This window comes from Macadamia integrifolia, chromosome 5, assembly GCF_013358625.1.
Source record: "Macadamia integrifolia cultivar HAES 741 chromosome 5, SCU_Mint_v3, whole genome shotgun sequence".
Classification (NCBI taxonomy): Eukaryota; Viridiplantae; Streptophyta; class Magnoliopsida; order Proteales; family Proteaceae; genus Macadamia; species Macadamia integrifolia.
The window spans coordinates 25,834,758-25,848,222 of NC_056561.1; the positions used below are offsets into that span (position 1 = coordinate 25,834,758).

The window sequence follows — 13,465 nt, forward strand, 5'->3', positions numbered from 1 at the left end:
CAGACCTCCCTTCCCTATAGTGAAATCCTTTATCTCTTGGCAATAAAGAACCTCAGGCATGCTTTCGACGCTCCCATGACATGGCATTTTTATTTTCAACTTCTTGAATGAAGGTGACAATAACAGAGCCCTTAAAGGTGGCCCTTGGCTTTTTGGCAAGAAATTATGCCGCCATATCAAGTCCGATAGATTCAACTAGGATTTGAGCCCCAATTGTGGTTAATTATTTGAGTTATGATTATTACCATATTGTTCATAAATGTATCCTAATTTCTAACCTAACCTCTAGGGAAAATTATTTTGGTTTGTTATACCTTTGTGTGGAGTATTTTCTTATTGTTTTCTTGTGACACATTGATATTTCCTAGGGTTAGATTGTTGCGACCTAGCCTTAAATTACAGTATGGTTGCAAACATGCACAAATTCCGGGCAAGCTCATGGAGTAGAAAACATTTCATCCATATGCTCTGTAACTCCAAACAGAAACCATACCAATTAAATATGGGAAGCAAGAAAACTACCCATTTGTGTGTGTTTACGCCTAGACACATCTGGGGCTGAAAGACCGTCTTGCTTCAGCACTGAAGAACACATGTAAGGGATTGCCACCACCTATTCCACAAGCAATCAATATTCTATAGCGATAATCATTTCCCAAATGACTGTGCATACAAATATAAAACAGAAATAAAAAAATATACCTCACAGGGAATAAGAATGAAACAATGATGATTACTGAACCAAAATTCAATGATGAAAAGTGGACGATTAGTAAACCTCTACTTCAATGATGCAAATTATTAAGTAGATCTCCAAAGGAGAAATCTTTCTCATGAGGTTGAAGAAGGAACAACTTAAAAGATCAAGATCCTTTTTCTCCATAATTTCAATATCAGCAATCTGTCCATCATATTGTCACCTCAGATTTGCCTCAACAACTATTTCTATATTTTCCTGCAATATTAACAAGTACGCTTTGGGTTTGCTGGAAAATGAATTTAACTAACAAATGGGAAGAGAAAAAAAAATAAAAAACCTGACTAACAGTCCATTGTAAGTGAGACTGATTTCTTGCTTCTCATTTTCCTACCTTTACATCAGTTTTCTGGTTTTGTTTTTATAACCCCTGTATTGAAATATATCTTCTTGGCAACTTAGAAATATGGACACTTTTACTTAGAATTGAAAGTAGACCCATCCTGATGCAACAAAAATTATAAAATAATTGAGTATACGCCTACACAACTGGCTACTGACAAAGAAACTGAATATGAATAAGAGCCTTCACCTGCATAACAAAGTACAGATGATAAATCCAAAAAGACTACCACTAAAGCAGAGCTCCACCACTCTCCTTATAACAACATGTAGGCAGCCTAATTCAAGACTAGGAAAAGACTTTAGTGTTGAAGGCTAGGCGAAGCTTACATGCAGTTAAGAAGTGGTAAGTTCATCAACATGATTGATAGAAAATGGCATGTTTTAACAGAAATACCAGATACAAGATGAGAGAAACAAAGTTGTATGAAAACCCCATTCTTTTGACACTCAAAAGCATTAGTAACCAATAAGTAAGTGGTCTGTGAATATGTCCAAAAAAAAAAAGGAGAAAGGGGGCGGGGGGGGGGACTAAATTTCTTGTTTATTTTTTTACCTTTTAAGAAAAGTGTGGTTTAAGGACCATGTGAGTTACATATGATAAATAATAGTCAATTTATAACGAGTCAAACTTTTAGATTAATAACAGTGTCATTGATTTATAACAGAATTTAAACTCAAATCTTGCCAAAGAACATATTATCAAATTCTTAAGGCTAGTCCTATCATCAATGAAGCAGCGGTTTTTGGGGAAAGAAGAGCCTTTAACTAGGACCAGGTAAGAGCAGGTAATCTGGATATTGTGGTCAGTACATTAATCAGGTTCAACAGCCCATATACATCAGGGATCCCAACCGTCCCCCAAAAGATGCTAATTGATTTGCTTTTGGAATCTAATCCCACCACCTTTACAGGTTCAGCATACAGCCAGATAAAGGAAAGTAACACAGGCATGCACTTTACAAAAAGCACAACTCTTGGCCCTCAATGCCTTGGACACCATAGAGACATATGTTAAAGAGATGGAGGATGATGCCATTCGCATACAAAAGAGTGGAAATAAGAATCCTACATATGATATCAAAGGGATGGGATCTCCAAGTGGCGGAACTCAAGCACAAAAGGGCAGATGTGGAATCAAGACCAAAAATAAAGTAACTACTTTTTTGAGGAAGCAAAAGGCAACTAATAGTTGTAGACAGTTGCAACATCAACAGGTTAATTAATCTTGATGTTGCAACAAATTGATAATAATAATAATAAAAAAAAAGGGCAACCAAGTGCACGAGTCTCCTGCTACTGCAAGGTCTGAGAGGGGCCAGTGAAAACTAATTAATCAAATTGAAAACTGTTCCCATAATTTTGCAAGTAGACAGTTGCAACATCAACTGATTAATTAATCTTTACTAGTAGGTATACTCACAAATATCTCCTAGAAAGAAGCAGGAAACGAAAAGACATAATGAGGTATCAGCCTACCATATGATTTAACCAAATAGAAGCAAATCAGCAGGATGTAAGCAATCAGGAGTCCAGATTATTACAATGATGAGATGAGCTTATATCATTTAATTTGAGTTTCATGAAGCAACCCAAAATAAACCCATGCACAGGATGTTTACTTTTCATATTATTTTTTGTTGGGTGCATGTGGTAGGGTGGTAGGTAGTGAAATATTACTAATGTTGAATGAAGTAATAGCTTGTAACTAAGAATCGCTAGTCAAAGAAATCAATGTTGTATGTGACATATATACAAGGTTTCACCTTTGCACATGAACAAACCACTGTCTAAGGAGTTGTTCAGGCAAGCTCATAGAAATATAATAGGGTAAGATATGATAATAATATATATATACACAATGGGAAACCTAATGTTATTTGAACAGATATCAATCAACCAATTAATGAATCCCATTACCTCATTTTCACATTTTTCACTTTGAATAGCCTTCATAATCTGGTTCAGGTGTATACTTCAAATTTTCTATGTCCTCCCCTACAAACTAAAAACAAATGTGACATTCTTGAATAGTTCATTAAGATTTAAGGGTCAAACAATTCAAGTAATAATCACAAATTCATAATACGGAATTACAAAGCTAACTGTATGAATATTTCTATCTAACACTTTGATTAATACTATAGCACATTGCTGATTTGTTACCAGTGCCAGCAACCCCAATGATCCACAACATCATCAAAAAATTGACCAAGACAAATATCACTAAGTCACATATATCACGAGATATTAGAAAATTGGTCATGCTATGTTATGTTAGGAAACATAAATGTGGATTACGACTTAATAAAGGTAGCTGACTAGAAATAATAAATAAAATTAGTCATGCTATATTTCTAGGCAAGGGCATCCTCTTCCGATCAGAAGAGAACCCCCCTGGACTATGTGAAATAAACAAGCCAAAATGTGACATATTCAAAACCTACACAAATTAAAAATGAAAAGAAAAATGAATTTTCTTACCACATATTAGAAAACATTTTTATCAATCAAAAAGATTTATAAACAATATGAAAAGAAAGATTTGCAACTCCACACAGCTCTAGAAGATCAGAGAACCTCAAAGAAAACACCAGTAAGAAGAACACCTCTCTGCTATACAATTTGAGGCAAATAAAAAGTTAACTGCAACATATGCATCGCTCATTATAATTCCATTATAAACTGTTCTAGCTTCCAAGAAGAGCCAGTAAAAGAAATCACCACCGTATGTGACATAAATACCAAGTTTCACCTCTTGCACATAAACAAACCACCGTTTGAGTAGCTCTTCCTGCAGGCTCATAGAAATATAAAAGGGGTGTGTGGTAGGGAAAGAAACATAACTAAGGCATATGCTATGATTTGCCGAGACTGTAGAATTGTTTTGGGTTTTTGTGACTTCAGGGATGTGTGACTATGTGTGTGTGTGTCAGAGAGAGAGAGAGAGATACTAAAAATACTGAACTCAAATAGGTGATTAGTAATAGACCAACATATCTCCCTCGCACTTCTCTTTTTCTCTGTCCTAACTGCTTAACTTCCATCCCTTTCATGTTCTTTCTTAACTTATCACTTTTAAAACAGTCTGCAAACCCATTTATTTCTCTACAACCATAGATTGGGCAAAGAACAGGCATGCTTAATGAACTCTAATGCAAGAACAACATAGACATGCTTAATGAACCCCAATGCTGCATCCCCCTTTAGTATTTTAGAACCAGAGCAAGAACAGTGCAGACATGCTTAATGAACTCCAACTCTACATCCGCCTTATGAGGGATCCGTGAGATGTATCATCATTCTCAGATTTGTTAAGTCCTCCCCTGACATCGAGCATGATGTACCAAAAAATCCTAAGAAGCTTTAATGTGAAGTAAGAACTGATCTGTTGCAAATGAAAGATGATATAAATCTATTGCAAGACACGGAGTTCAAAACAAGCATATAATGGAAATCTTTATAGACAACTTTGTTAAAACCTGCTCTTTAAGGAATTCTGTCACACATAATTCAAGAGTCTCAGCAGCTGCAATGGTGACTGATGGAGTGCATTAGTTTCCATCCATCCAAGACGCTCTATTTTCAGTTAGTTTTGTGCAAACTTTCATGGCTTGTACATAAATTTAGAGACAGTCAAAGAAAATGATCCTTCCCAGCAGGACAGAAGATAGTTAAAACTTTTAGAACTTAGTGGATTTTAGAACTTAGTGGAAGAATATCATTGTTTATACATAATAAACCATGATCTGCCAGAAACCAAGAAACTAGTAAACTGATAATTTAGAATAGAAGTATGCCGACAAGCAGACCTACCTGAGTCTCCTTTGGCAAGTATTCAACAATAATTTCCACTTGACATTCATCTTCTTTAGCCACATAATAAGAAGTTAGAAGGTTAATATTCAGAACATATACAAACTCTCCAGTATGTACTGACTGCATAAGGTACAGTGAAATTGCATTACTAGCCTTATCTGCCATAATGTAAATTCACCTAAGCCCAAGTAATATAATACCTTACGTGTAATACCTTACCATTTAAAAGAACAGGGCACAAAAAGGCAGAAATAATCAGCTCTAATTAACCATAGCAATGTTTTCTTTCTCCAACCCTTTTCATGGTTAATATTTTTATATTTTTTTCTTGTCCTCTATTTTTCAAAAATGTTTCTTTGATATCTGAAACGTCCTATGTAGAAAGTAGGAACAGTAGAAAAAAATATTTCTAAGGTTGTTCCGTAACTTCTAATAATCTGAAGATTCAATTAATGAAATTCAGGACTCCCATGTCAAAATCTTAAAGATCTCAGCAAAGGCCTTACAGACAAAAATACTGTCATCCACCAGCCAATTTTTGGTTTTTTAAAGCTTGAAAGTTGTTTTTTGCAGCAGTAATTGCAATCAAAATAACTAAATTCTAGCCCAACAGGCCTGTAACAGTAATTTCTCTACAAGAAGATACATACCTTCCTGACTGAGGCCATCCCTGATTCCACGGATATCCACACTGATTTTATATTGAACCTTGTTAACAGGTCCCAAGGTGTCCGTGCAAGCCTTAATTCTGCATACAAAAAATCAGTTATATGAACTATATCAGAATAACTCTTTCGAAACATATAAATAGAATGGTAAAATATGACAAATCTGTGTACAGAAACAATGCTGCTTACTGACTATCTCCATTATCCATTTTCCCTACAAGACACCAATCAAAATTTTTAAAGTTATCCTGCAAGCTCCATTCTCATCTGCAGATGCAATGACATGGGTGATGCTGGAACACCAGGTCTTAGCCACCGAAATACCAGCCAATTTTTCAAACTCAGAGACAGTTTCCTGTGGTTCTAATTGTTAATATTTTTCTTAAGGATTTGTCAGTGTCCCAACCAAGGTCTACTCAATTTATTTTGAATTATCTTCTCTGCAACAACAAGGGTTGAGCAACAAAGAATACATTTGTTAGAAGATCCAGAATGCTTTCATTGCTGGCTAACCATTAAGCCATGTTTAACTGGTACTTTGGTTTTACAGGCATGGGATTCTCTGTACATTTCAATCAGATAACATCCTGTAAGCTAATACTTAATTTCAGGCATCCTTCAAGATTATTCCTGGAAAAACAAATATAGAAAAAAAATACAATGAGAATATCCAAGCACAACCCTTTTGGAATAGTCCTCTTTCTACTTTTCTCTTGAGGTCCAAAAGTTTCACAAGGCAATTTAGAAGTATGAAGAAGAGGGCATAGAATCACAAAGTTCTCCTCTTGAAGGAAATATGCACCTTTCAATCCTTACTGACCATACAATGAGAATATCCAAGCACAACCCTTTTGGAATAAACCTCTTTCTACTTTTCTCTTGAGGTCCAAAAGTTTCACAAGGCAATTTAGAAGTATGAAGAAGAGGGCATAGAATCACAAAGTTCTCCTCTTGAAGGAAATATGCACCTTTCAATCCTTACTGACCTACAAGTATCAATACAATACCATTTTTTAAAATAAATATAAGTCTGTAGTTAATCAAACAAACTGAACTTACGTCATCCCATCGACATTGTGGAACTAACTTTGCAAAAGCTCATAACACCCAAGAGCAGCACCTTTGATCCCACAACAACTGTATGTAGTCCTTCTACTTCTTGCTAATTCAATTTCAAGTTTGACAGCAGTATCATCATCTTCAAAATACACATTCGGTGCCCTGTAATTAAATTTTGAAGAGACTATACATTTTGAAATGAAGTTGAATAACAACTCTGGAAATTGTTGCTAAAACCATTCCCCCACCCCTAAAATAAAATTTCTCAAAATACTCTCATAAGGTAGACCACATTGAGGCAGTTTTAATTCCTAACCTAGAAAAATAACCTGACTCAATTAATGTTGCAGCTTTAGAAATAGACCAGCCAATTGAACCAGTTGGAACATTAACAAGATAACATCACATTCCGATCTGAACAAGATAACATCACATTCTGATCCAAAACAAAATCAATTTTGATCCTATAGCCCAACAATATGTGGAAAAAACTTGATAGATTTCAGAAAGAGGTCCAAACCAACTATTTAAACCACCAACTTTTTCAAGCTTTTGGCTTGCTGGATAAAAATAAAAGGGTTGGACCGATTTCTCCAAAACTTGCCATTTTGACAGTTCAGTGGCCATCTGGCGTTCAAAACTATGATAAATATGCAACTCAATTCAACCAAGTCAAATTTGAGACATTTGCTTGCCGCCCTGTTGCATAATGAAAATGATGCAGCACATCCAACACTGCAGCTGCAGAAACCACATCACCATGAAAAAGAATGAGCCCGTAAATGTGACCATAAGCACAAAATTGACAATTCAGATTTTTTTTTGTCTTTCATGTGAATAACACAAAGTTCATCTGCATTTACTTCCTGCACATCATTAATTATCAAATAAATAGAGCAGAGCTAATTTAAAAGGGGGACAAAATGAGATTAACCATAGAGTTCTAGGTGGCATATTTGACATAGTCATTAAAAAAATATCGTTGAATTCGCATAATCAAATGCATTACCTGTTTCTTAATTGGTGTTCAACAAAGTTCAGGTGAGCAACATCTTTGTGTCCATTCAAACATCTCACTGTCAAGGCATCTATGCCCTTGAATACATTGTGCACTTCTCCCTTCAAAAAGTTAAAAAAATCATATGCAAGACTAAAAAAGGGGAAAATTTCGGGATAACTTTTACCCTGATCGAAGCGTGTAAAAGCAACTTCATGTTCAGATGAACACGATATACAGAATATGTTGAAATGGGTAGGGAATGTTATGGATTGACACAAATGCAGTTTACAGAATGTTGAAGATAGTAGAGAGTTCTTAAATAAATCAGAAAGCCTAGGGGTCAGCTTGTAACATTTTTATCCTATGCAAGTTAGTAGAGGGAGGTTATCCCATTATGAGATGTGTCACTCTACAAGCAACTGAACTTCTTAGTTAGTGCATCTGATTAAACAACTACACCAAATGCTGAATTTGACCCAACTACTAAACCAGCTCTATGGATGAGTTCGACTTTGAGACATCCATGAGTTTGTGATTGTAATTGAATATTTACATTGACTGTCATTGTAGTGGCAGTGTCATCATCTGAAACCTTTAAATTGCTAAAACAAGGAGCCTTTTGTGGTGTATCCATGACAATATCACCCTCAGTGTGCTGACTGCAAAACTTTATGTGTCATCATGCTCATGATTTCTTTCCCTTAGCCAGAAGAAAGGAGACAATATGGGCTCTCCTGCTTCTATAAAAATAGATTTCTTGTTTGGTAGGACTGAACTGTCCAGTGGCTCTTCAACAGATTTACCAAATCCTGCATCTGATCTTTTGGGCCTAGTTGGGGTCTCATACAGAGGATAATGTGGCACTTGTACCCTTTTCTTGGCAGGAAAAGAAGGTTTTGCCAGGTGAGGACCAGGAATCTTTTCATTGGTTTTCACGTGTTCTGTATTTTTTTCCTTCAATTTTGCGCTCTTTCTTTATTTTTCTACAGGAATTTCCACCTATCTCTGGATTACCCAAATCACTCTTATCTTTACCCTGGTTCTTCCCATCTTTCAGAAACAAAAAAAAACCAAAAACAATAGCACACATAAGATGAAATTAGGATGCAAGTCTCTCCAAAATGAATTGTGAATTTCACAATTATCTACTAATGATATGATCTGGTTCTGGGATTACAAAACAAACTTTCATTCATAGCACAACCAAATGCATGCAATAGATAGACTTTGAAAGAAATACCAAAGGAGTTAATAGGAAAATTTGAATTTTGGGATGCCAACAATGAAAGAATAATGTAGCTTCCAAAATATTATAACCAAATCTGTTTCCTGCAAGCATTTCACCTATGTATGACTATAATATGGTTTCCACCTTATGCAATATGAAGTATGCCCTTTTATACAGGAAATCTTTACTTTCCTTCCTTTCTCAGAATATTTTCCTTCTTAAAGAAAATCAAGATAACATCACATTCTGATACAAAACAAAATCAAATTTGAACCTAGCCCAACAACAATATGTGGAAAAAACTGGATAGGTTTCAGAAAGAGGTCAAAACCAAGTATTTAAAGCACAAAATTTTTTTATGCTTTTGGCTTGCTGGAGAAAAATAAGGGTTGGACCAGTTTTGCCAAAACTTGCCATTTTGACAGTTAAGTGGCCAGTCAGGCCTTCAAAACCATGATAAAAATACAATTTAATTCAACCAAGTCAAATGTTCACCCTTAAGGCTGTCCATAAATGTGAGCAAAAGCACAAAATTGACAATTCGAAAATTTTCTGTCTTTCACGTGAAGTATTTTTCTGCCTTTCATGTGAATCTTTGTCTTAAAGAAAAACTTCAATAAGTTTTCAGCAGTGCCAACATACATGTCAATGTCTGACACATGGAGATATGGCCAATAAAATAAGTTTGTCCTTGTTACACAAGTTTATGGCATCCAAATCCCATTGACATCCATTTAAATATCTACTTTATAAATTTTCCAATGGACATAATTACATACACAATTCATGCACTTGTTCCTAGGAAATATATGGATTGGAGTAAGCAAGTTAGTTTTCCAAGTGTTTCCTAGGCAACAAGGGTAAGCGTTAATGCCCAAGGCAGATAGTATGTATGCCTTGTGTACAGAGTCACCCAAACCTAGTCAACTAAACAAAACTGGATATGGAAAAGACACCTGGAATATAGAAACATAACTAGAATATAGAAAAAAACCAATATGATAGCACCCACCTCGAGCAACTTGGCCTAGATCTTTCCTCCTATATGATTTCATTTATGATGAGAGCCCACTTTTAGGAAGCAAAAGTTGACCTATTTCGATCCTTAAGTTAGTCAGTCCATAGAAATGTTGTTGCCATTTCAGCCACATCATAGAAATCTTGTTGCCAGTGCAGCCACACCAAACTTTACTGCTACTCTCCGTGGAGTTGAAAAAAGAGGAGCAGGAGAAGGTTGGGGGATCAGGAGGAGAGGAAGAATCCATAGTTGATGGCTGTTGTCTTGAGTGACAGTTATTTGGACTGAAAGTTGTTGCACCTTACAATTATTGTTTGTGACCAGGATTACTCAATGCAAAAGGCCCCCATTAATGGCCTTCATGTTAGGTATCTATCACTAATCTAATGGAAAATTCCTCCTCTCTGAAGAAAATTTTGGAAATTCCTACTTGTTCGTAAAGGTCTATATAACAGCAGAATGTATTATGTCAAAGATTTCATTTGCACCTTTGAGATGCTGCTCTCTGTAAATATGGAATTTCCTTGAGAGAATGCTAATACTTTGTCCACCTGCTCCATTGTTTCAAAATGGCTGTGAAATAATTTGTTCTAGTTGACCCAGTTAGTTTTATTTTTCAAGTTGGTTCTGTGGGAAACTCAGGAGTAAGAAAAATCAATCGAGCTCTGCATGAATGTATGAATTTTAATTTCTTAAAGGGTTAGTGACTTTTCTCGACTGTATTGAGTTTCCTGAATTCTATTAAAACATCTAAAATGGTGTGTTGAGAATTGTAGGAAAAGCTATGGGCCTGGGCAGACATTCTCCATCGTGAGGCTGTACCTAAAAAGGAATTTCCATAAATTAAATTTTAATTATGCGCCTTCAATTGTGCCGCAAACATTTTATTGAAATTCCCAAATCTGACCTCTAATTTCCTGAATTAGAATCAGCATTTGATCTACTCCCAGACTGTACATCATTTTAGCTTCTGAACAGAGCTGCAGAAGCAACCCCTAGTATCAACTCATTGAAAAAAAGGAAGACCAAGTGGGGCTTTAGGTGAATTTACATAATGGCAAGTGCCTATGCACAGTCCCCTTGAGCAGGCGCCAGGAGTGTGGATGATCTAAGGATCAACTAATGTCACATGTGTCCCCCACCTTTCCTATCATTCCCCACGCCCCTTTCCCCTCTAGTGTGTGCAAGTAAAGTCCCCTTGGGCAGTTCGCAAAAAAAGAAAGAACAAGAGATTTCACCTGCGTAACAAAGTACAAATCGATAACAACATTAAAGAACTCCAAATATAATGAATCAGAAGAGGATAAGACGCTGATGAGGAAGCAAGTATCAAACCCTAGCTTGGGGAAGAGGATAATACGTGAATGAGGAAGCAAGTATCAAACCTGTAAATCCGCCGCTGCCGTGGTTACGCCACCGTCGTCGTCTCCAAACCAGTAATCGTTGATTTCCTCTCTCTCTCTTTCTCTCTCCCACGACCCTCCCTGCTTTTTCCCTCTGCCACTCCCTTTTCTCCCCCTGCCCTCTCCTTCTTCTCCGTTCCATTTACGAGGTCCGTTGAACGAAAGTTTCCTTTGCTGGGAGACATATTATCTTGACTCTTGAGGTCGTGCGAGAAAAAAAACGTGAGAGTTCAAATTTCAAATTTCAAATCTTCAGTTGTAAATCTTACTCGCAATATGATTACCTAACGGCTACAAAATTTAAAATGGGAGATAATCAAACGGCTATAAAATTTAAAATGGGAGAAGACCATACAATTTTCGGATATATCGATACCAACCGGTTAGAAAATCGTACAAGAATCTGTACCGTTTGATTTGGGGTTTTTTTTTTTTAAACATCCAAACACAGCGTGAAAGGCTACGCACTACTGAGAGTCTTCTGTTCTCTTTTTTTTTTTTTTTTTAGCCGATTGATAGTCACGTTCCTTGAACCATTCATTTGATCCTTGATCACATGATTGGAATTAGGGGTTTAAGTTTGATCATGACGGCCTAAACTTGTTCTGGCCCGTCTTGACTCTCGAGTGTGAACAAGGCTTGGGATAAGATTTCTGACCTGAAATGATGGGTTAGGGTTAAAAAACACTAACCCTAGGTTAGGGTTGGATTGAGCCTAGGTTGAGGCCTAAGCTCAGCCTGGCCTGGCCCACCCCAACCCTAATTTTAACCATGATTAATATAATATAATTTAAGATTATCATCTTATCCTTCTATTTAGAATAACAAAATCTAGATCACTGATTCTTATTGTTAGGTGTCCTAAACATTTATTATTGTGTTGCACTTCATAATTTTGATTGTGTATTGATCATTTGATTTATTAGTGCTTTTTTAAAGATTTTTTTCTTTCTAATGCTAGGACACAAATGGTTAAAACAATGTTAGCCCGATCTTGGCAAAAATCAGGGTCAATCCAGCCCAACTCGACCCAATTAGGGTCAATTAGAGCAAGGTCGGGTTCATGGGCATGGCAGGGTTGGGCTTGGACATGGGCGTGACAAGGTTGGGTTGGGCTTGGGTTGAGTTTGGAGACCTAGGGTTAGGCTAGGATTTTAAGAAACCCAACCTTGTTTCACCCCTAATTGAAGTGTGATCGAATGTTCCTAATATTTTTTTTTGTTAAAATTTTCTCATGATTTGATCATATATCAGTTCATGGAAAACAAAAGATGCTTGGCCGTTGCACCAGACCCTTTGTGAAATCAAATAATCCCATTGACGTTGATGCCTTTGCATGTACTCTTATTGCCTTGCAATGGTGCAGGGACAACGTGACCAAGACCAAACATCAATCTCTTGCCCATTATTTTTACAAAAAAAAAAAAAAATCTCCGCAATAACCCAATCTCCTAGTTCATTAAATCCCCGAAATATTTGTAGCCTTGCCCGATAATTAATCTCCTAGTTCAGTGGAACACACATCATTACTATCCTAGCATATATCATATCATACTTCATACTATTATTAAGTGCACGTACTTATGTTTTGTCGTTAATCTTTTACTTGACAAAAATACCATCATCAACAAATCTTTATACTAAATAAATCTATGAATAGAGTTTTTTAAAAGGTCAAATAAGTAAATACATTTTTCTTTTATATCATAAAATGTAAATCTTTTGATTTTCTATAGTCTACCATTCTCTACTTATCTATAGAAATCAATAGAGGTGAATCTATCTAATAAGGTAAAATTGTTTATGTTCCCATCTATAAAAGTTATATTTGCATCTTATATTATTACTAATTATGGTTGTTACTTTTTGGTCTTGCACACCATATTTGCATCTTATATTGTTACTAATTATGGTTATTACTTTTCATCAAAAGAAAGTTATAGTTATTTCACACCGGAGCCAGAAGAATTGCTGCTACAATTCGATTTCGTAGACGTCGTCATGAGACTAAGGAGGAGATCAGCAAAAGCGCCGGTGATGAACTTGTGGGTGTGGTTAAGGTTGAGAGGGAGATAGCACCAGAGTGATTCGTGAAGGTAATCCCAATCAGACCTCACGTCAAGCAATTCGCATGCCTCAACCATCTCTTACATTAATGTTCTGAAGTCCGT

General features: G+C 36.1%; 1 long non-coding RNA gene across 2 annotated transcripts; it reads right to left on the reverse strand.

Moving 5' to 3' along the window:
* Nucleotides 1-616: 616 nt before the first annotated feature.
* LOC122078839 lies at nucleotides 617-11,742 on the reverse strand. Of its 2 annotated transcripts, XR_006140196.1 has the most exons (4): nucleotides 11,277-11,742; nucleotides 7,655-7,764; nucleotides 5,569-7,386; nucleotides 617-3,104 (listed from the first exon to the last, which is right to left on the reverse strand). It is a non-coding gene; the product is annotated as an uncharacterized LOC122078839 (long non-coding RNA). The 2 variants fall into 2 exon arrangements; XR_006140195.1 differs by having other exon boundaries at nucleotides 617-7,386.
* Nucleotides 11,743-13,465: the final 1,723 nt, after the last annotated feature.